The sequence below is a fragment of the Silurus meridionalis genome, chromosome 1, assembly GCF_014805685.1.
Source record: "Silurus meridionalis isolate SWU-2019-XX chromosome 1, ASM1480568v1, whole genome shotgun sequence".
Classification (NCBI taxonomy): Eukaryota; Metazoa; Chordata; class Actinopteri; order Siluriformes; family Siluridae; genus Silurus; species Silurus meridionalis.
The window spans coordinates 35,642,473-35,649,972 of NC_060884.1; the positions used below are offsets into that span (position 1 = coordinate 35,642,473).

Sequence of the window (7,500 nt, forward strand, 5' to 3'; positions counted from 1 at the left end):
TCATTATCATCACCAACATCATCATTATCATCATCTCCAACACCAACACCATCACCACCACCACCACTATCATCATCACCATCACCATCACCACCACCACCATCACAACCAACATAGATGGAGTCTGTAGGTCATGTGTGTCAAACTCAGGCCCGTGAGCCACATCCTGCCCGATGTACAATTATATCCGGCCCGTGAGATGATTTTTATTATTATTGTTATTAATGTCCTGGCGATATGAAGCGCTGATAAACACAAACTACAGATCCCATAATGCAGCGCTTCAGCTGCCTTACTGAACACTAGACTACCTGAGAACATTCCAGCATCAATCAAGTGGAGCTCCTGCTGATGTATTTAACCGTATTGTACAGTTATTGTGAAACAGCGCCTCACAGTGGTGAAGAGAAAAGTTGACTGAGTAGATGTTTACTGACACTGGCGGTAAACGTGTGTGTGTGTGTGTGTGTGTGTGTGTGTGTGTTATTAGTAGAGCGAATGTGACTGTAATTAAGGAATTGAATCTGAGACTGAACTACGAGGCAAAACATCAGGAGAAGCTGAAGAACCTGAATGCAGAGCAGAAGATACAGAAAGGAGAAGAGTTAAAGAAGAATCTGACATTTCAGCAGATGTTTTTCACCAGAGCAAAATCCCAAAGTGAAGCTGGTGTGAAAACAGAGGAGAAATCAGAGTCTCATAAGCAGGTTATTTACTGAGGGAGAGTTTCTGAAGAGCTGCATGATGAAGCTGTGACACGTCTGGTGTTCCACAGGAGATATTTTTATGGAGAGCAAAATATTTTAAGTTATTTAAAGTTTAAGATTATTTTTTATAAAATGGCATAAGAGCAAAGAAATCTGATTGTTTTGATTAGTTGTTATTTTAACATTAACTTAAAAGTTTAATTTGTATTGATTTGTTCAGGGTTTTTGCAGCATGTTCATATTTCTAACTTGTGATATGAAGTTTTGGTTTATTTATTCTGGAATAATTTTCTGGTTTTATTTATATTTACGTTAAAAAAACCATTTAGTTTTAAGTATGTTCAACAAATGTTTATCCTGTTCGGCCCACAACCTAAAGTGTGCTTTGAGTTTTAACCCCCTGTGAAAATGAGTTTGACACTGATTTGACACATCTACTGTGGTCAGTATAGATGGAGTCTGTAGGTGATGGAGTGGTCAGTATAGATGGAGACTGTAGGTGATGGTGTGGTCAGTATAGATGGAAACTGTAGGTGATGGTGTGATCAGTATAGATGGACTGTAGGTGATGGTGTGGTCAGTATAGATGGAGTCTGTAGGTGATGGTGTGGTCAGTATAGATGGTGTGGTCAGTATAGATGGAGTCTGTAGGTGATGGAGTGGTCAGTATAGATGGAGTCTGTAGGTGATGGTGTGGTCAGTATAGATGGAGTCTGTAGGTGATGGTGTGGTCAGTATAGATGGAGTCTGTAGGTGATGGAGTGGTCAGTATAGATGGAGTCTGTAGGTGATGGAGTGGTCAGTATAGATGGAGCCTGTAGGTGATGGAGTGGTCAGTATAGATGGAGTCTGTAGGTGATGGTGTGGTCACTATAGATGGAGTCTGTAGGTGATGGAGTGATCAGTATAGATGGACTGTAGGTGATGGTGTGGTCAGTATAGATGGACTGTAGGTGATGGTGTGGTCAGTATAGATGGAGACTGTAGGTGATGGTGTGGTCAGTATAGATGGAGACTGTAGGTGATGGTGTGGTCAGTATAGATGGAGTCTGTAGGTGATGGTGTGATCAGTATAGATGGAGTCTGTAGGTGATGGAGTGGTCAGTATAGATGGAGTCTGGGTGATGGAGTGGTCAGTATAGATGGAGTCTGTAGGTGATGGAGTGGTCAGTATAGATGGAGTCTGTAGGTGATGGAGTGGTCAGTATAGATGGAGTCTGTAGGTGATGGAGTGGTCAGTATAGATGGAGTCTGTAGGTGATGGTGTGATCAGTATAGATGGAGTCTGTAGGTGATGGAGTGGTCAGTATAGATGGAGTCTGTAGGTGATGGTGTGATCAGTATAGATGGAGTCTGTGGGTGATGGAGTGGTCAGTATAGATGGAGTCTGTAGGTGATGGAGTGGTCAGTATAGATGGAGACTGTAGGTGATGGTGTGATCAGTATAGATGGAGACTGTAGGTGATGGAGTGGTCAGTATAGATGGAGTCTGTAGGTGATGGAGTGGTCAGTATAGATGGAGTCTGTAGGTGATGGAGTGGTCAGTATAGATGGTGTGGTCACTATAGATGGAGTCTGTAGGTGATGGTGTGATCAGTATAGATGGAGTCTGTAGGTGATGGTGGTCAGTATAGATGGAGCCTGTAGGTGATGGAGTGGTCAGTATAGATGGAGTCTGTAGGTGATGGTGTGGTCACTATAGATGGAGACTGTAGGTGATGGTGTGATCAGTATAGATGGAGACTGTAGGTGATGGTGTGATCAGTATAGATGGAGACTGTAGGTGATGGAGTGGTCAGTATAGATGGAGTCTGTAGGTGATGGAGTGGTCAGTATAGATGGAGCCTGTAGGTGATGGTGTGATCAGTATAGATGGAGCCTGTAGGTGATGGAGTGGTCAGTATAGATGGAGTCTGTAGGTGATGGTGTGGTCACTATAGATGGAGTCTGTAGGTGATGGTGTGGTCACTATAGATGGAGTCTGTAGGTGATGGTGTGGTCAGTATAGATGGACTGTAGGTGATGGTGTGGTCAGTATAGATGGAGACTGTAGGTGATGGTGTGATCAGTATAGATGGAGTCTGTAGGTGATGGTGTGGTCAGTATAGATGGAGTCTGTAGGTGATGGAGTGGTCAGTATAGATGGAGTCTGTGGGTGATGGAGTGGTCAGTATAGATGGAGACTGTAGGTGATGGTGTGATCAGTATAGATGGAGTCTGTAGGTGATGGTGTGATCAGTATAGATGGAGCCTGTAGGTGATGGAGTGGTCAGGATAGATGGAGACTGTGGGTGATGGTGGTCAGTATAGATGGAGACTGTAGGTGATGGAGTGGTCAGTATAGATGGAGTCTGTAGGTGATGGAGTGGTCAGTGTAGATGGAGTCTGTAGATGATTGAGTGGTCAGTATAGATGGAGTGGTCAGTATAGATGGAGTCTGTAGGTGATGGAGTGGTCAGTATAGATGGAGCCTGTAGGTGATGGTGTGATCAGTATAGATGGAGCCTGTAGGTGATGGAGTGGTCAGTATAGATGGAGTCTGTAGGTGATGGTGTGGTCAGTGTAGATGGCGTCTGTAGGTGATGGTGTGGTCAGTATAGATGGAGACTGTAGGTGATGAAGTGGTCAGTATAGATGGAGTCTGTAGGTGATGGTGTGGTCACAATAGATGGAGTCTGTAGGTGATGGAGTGGTCAGTATAGATGGAGACTGTAGGTGATGGTGTGATGAGTATAGATGGAGCCTGTAGGTGATGGTGTGGTCAGTATAGATGAAGTCTGTAGGTGATGGAGTGGTCAGTATAGATGAAGTCTGTAGGTGATGGAGTGGTCAGTATAGATGGAGTCTGTAGATGATAGAGTGGTCAGTATAGATGGAGACTGTAGGTGATGGAGTGGTCAGGATAGATGGAGACTGTAGGTGATGGAGTGGTCAGTATAGATGGAGTCTGTAGGTGATGGAGTGGTCAGTGTAGATGGAGTCTGTAGATGATTGAGTGGTCAGTATAGATGGAGTGGTCAGTATAGATGGAGTCTGTAGATGATAGAGTGGTCAGTATAGATGGAGACTGTAGGTGATGGAGTGGTCAGTATAGATGGAGACTGTAGGTGATGGAGTGGTCAGTATAGATGGAGTCTGGGTGATGGAGTGGTCAGTATAGATGGAGTCTGTAGGTGATGGAGTGGTCAGTGTAGATGGAGTCTGTAGATGATTGAGTGGTCAGTATAGATGGAGTGGTCAGTATAGATGGAGTCTGTAGGTGATGGAGTGGTCGTGATGGAGTGGTCAGTATAGATGGAGTCTGTGGGTGATGGAGTGGTCAGTATAGATGGAGTCTGTAGGTGATGGAGTGGTCAGTATAGATGGAGACTGTGGGTGATGGAGTGGTCAGTATAGATGGAGTCTGTAGGTGATGGAGTGGTCATAGATGGAGTCTGTGGTGATGGTGTGGTCAGTATAGATGGAATCTGTAGGTGATGGAGTGGTCAGTATAGATGGAGTCTGTAGGTGATGGAGTGGTCAGTATAGATGGAGACTGTAGGTGATGGTGTGATCAGTATAGATGGAGTCTGTAGGTGATGGAGTGGTCAGTATAGATGGTGTGGTCAGTATAGATGGAGTCTGTAGGTGATGGTGTGGTCAGTATAGATGGAGTCTGTAGGTGATGGAGTGGTCAGTATAGATGGAGTCTGTAGGTGATGGAGTGGTCAGTATAGATGGAGTGGTCAGTATAGATGGAGTCTGTAGGTGATGGTGTGGTCAGTATAGATGGAGTCTGTAGGTGATGGTGTGGTCAGTATAGATGGAGTCTGTAGGTGATGGTGTGGTCAGTATAGATGGACTGTAGATGATGGAGTGGTCAGTATAGATGGAGTCTGTAGGTGATGGAGTGGTCAGTATAGATGGAGTCTGTAGGTGATGGTGTGGTCAGTATAGATGGAGTCTGTAGGTGATGGAGTGGTCAGTATAGATGGAGTGGTCGTGATGGAGTGGTCAGTATAGATGGTGTGGTCAGTATAGATGAATTCTGTAGGTGATGGAGTGGTCAGTATAGATGGAGTCTGTAGGTGATGGAGTGGTCAGTATAGATGGAGTCTGTAGATGATGGAGTGGTCAGTATAGATGGAGTCTGTAGGTGATGGTGTGGTCAGTATAGATGGAGTCTGTAGGTGATGGAGTGGTCAGTATAGATGGAGACTGTAGGTGATGGTGTGATCAGTAAAGATGGAGTCTGTAGGTGATGGAGTGGTCAGTATAGATGGTGTGGTCAGTATAGATGGAGTCTGTAGGTGATGGTGTGGTCAGTATAGATGGAGTCTGTAGGTGATGGAGTGGTCAGTATAGATGGAGTCTGTAGGTGATGGTGTGGTCAGTATAGATGGAGTCTGTAGGTGATGGAGTGGTCAGTACAGATGGAGACTGTAGGTGATGGTGTGGTCAGTACAGATGGAGACTGTAGGTGATGGAGTGGTCAGTACAGATGGAGACTGTAGGTGATGGAGTGGTCAGTATAGATGGAGTCTGTAGGTGATGGAGTGGTCAGTATAGATGGAGTCTGTAGGTGATGGAGTGGTCAGTATAGATGGAGTCTGTAGGTGATGGTGTGGTCAGTATAGATGGAGTCTGTAGGTGATGGTGTGATCAGTATAGATGGAGTCTGTAGATGATGGAGTGGTCAGTATAGATGGAGTCTGTAGGTGATGGAGTGGTCAGTATAGATGGAGTCTGTAGGTGATGGAGTGGTCAGTATAGATGGAGTCTGTAGGTGATGGTGTGGTCAGTATAGATGGAGTCTGTAGGTGATGGTGTGATCAGTATAGATGGAGTCTGTAGATGATGGAGTGGTCAGTATAGATGGTGTGGTCAGTATAGATGGAGTCTGTAGGTGATGGTGTGGTCAGTATAGACGGTGTGGTCAGTATAGATGGAGTCTGTAGGTGATGGTGTGGTCAGTATAGATGGAGTCTGTAGGTGATGGAGTGGTCAGTATAGATGGAGACTGTAGGTGATGGTGTGATCAGTATAGATGGAGTCTGTAGGTGATGGAGTGGTCAGTATAGATGGTGTGGTCAGTATAGATGGAGTCTGTAGGTGATGGAGTGGTCAGTATAGATGGAGTCTGTAGGTGATGGAGTGGTCAGTATAGATGGAGTCTGTAGGTGATGGTGTGGTCAGTATAGATGGAGTCTGTAGGTGATGGTGTGGTCAGTATAGATGGAGTCTGTAGGTGATGGTGTGGTCAGTATAGATGGAGACTGTAGGTGATGGAGTGGTCAGTATAGATGGAGACTGTAGGTGATGGAGTGGTCAATATAGATGGAGTGGTCAGTATAGATGGAGTCTGTAGGTGATGGTGTGGTCAGTATAGATGGAGTCTGTAGGTGATGGAGTGGTCAGTATAGATGGACTGTAGGTGATGGAGTGGTCAGTATAGATGGAGTCTGTAGGTGATGGAGTGGTCGGTATAGATGGAGTCTGTAGATGATGGAGTGGTCAGTATAGATGGAGTCTGTAGGTGATGGTGTGGTCAGTATAGATGGAGTCTGTGGGTGATGGTGTGATCAGTATAGATGGAGTCTGTAGGTGATGGAGTGGTCAGTATAGATGGTGTGGTCAGTATAGATGGAGTCTGTAGGTGATGGAGTGGTCAGTATAGATGGAGTCTGTAGGTGATGGAGTGGTCAGTATAGATGGAGTCTGTAGGTGATGGTGTGGTCAGTATAGATGGAGACTGTAGGTGATGGTGTGATCAGTATAGATGGAGTCTGTAGGTGATGGAGTGGTCATAGATGGAGTCTGTAGATGATGGAGTGGTCAGTATAGATGGAGTCTGTAGATGGAGTGGTCAGTATGATGGTGTGGTCAGTATAGATGGAGACTGTAGGTGATGGTGTGATCAGTATAGATGGAGTCTGTAGGTGATGGTGTGATCAGTATAGATGGAGTCTGTAGGTGATGGAGTGGTCAGTATAGATGGTGTGGTCAGTATAGATGGAGTCTGTAGGTGATGGAGTGGTCAGTATAGATGGAGACTGTAGGTGATGTGTTTAGTATAGATGGAGACTGTAGGTGATGGAGTGGTCAGTATAGATGGAGTCTGTAGGTGATGGAGTGGCCAGTATAGATGGAGACTGTAGGTGATGGTGTGGTCAGTATAGATGGAGTCTGTAGATGATAGAGTGGTCAGTATAGATGGTGTGGTCAGTATAGATGGAGTCTGTAGGTGATGGTGTGATGAGTATAGATGGAGTCTGTAGGTGATGGAGTGGTCAGTATAGATGGTGTGGTCAGTATAGATGGAGTCTGTAGGTGATGGAGTGGTCATAGATGGAGTCTGTGGTGATGGTGTGGTCAGTATAGATGGAGTCTGTAGGTGATGGTGTGGTCAGTAAAGATGGTGTGGTCAGTATAGATGGAGTCTGTAGGTGATGGTGTGGTCAGTATAGATGGAGTCTGTAGGTGATGGTGTGGTCAGTATAGATGGAGACTGTAGGTGATGGAGTGGTCAGTATAGATGGAGACTGTAGGTGATGGTGTGATCAGTATAGATGGAGTCTGTAGGTGATGGAGTGGTCAGTATAGATGGTGTGGTCAGTAGAGATGGAGTCTGTAGGTGATGGTGTGGTCAGTATAGATGGAGTCTGTAGGTGATGGAATGGTCAGTATAGATGGAGTCTGTAGGTGATGGAATGGTCAGTATAGATGGAGTCTGTAGGTGATGGAGTGGTCAGTATAGATGGAGACTGTAGGTGATGATGTGGTCAGTATAGATGGAGACTGTAGGTGATGGTGT

The 7,500-nt window shown here is 45.2% G+C and overlaps 1 protein-coding gene across 1 annotated transcript in view; it reads right to left on the reverse strand.

Annotated features, from left to right (window-relative positions):
- sumf1 (sulfatase modifying factor 1) overlaps positions 1-7,500 on the reverse strand; it is a 13,741-nt gene that overhangs the window by 1,919 nt on the left and 4,322 nt on the right. The window lies entirely within an intron of this gene.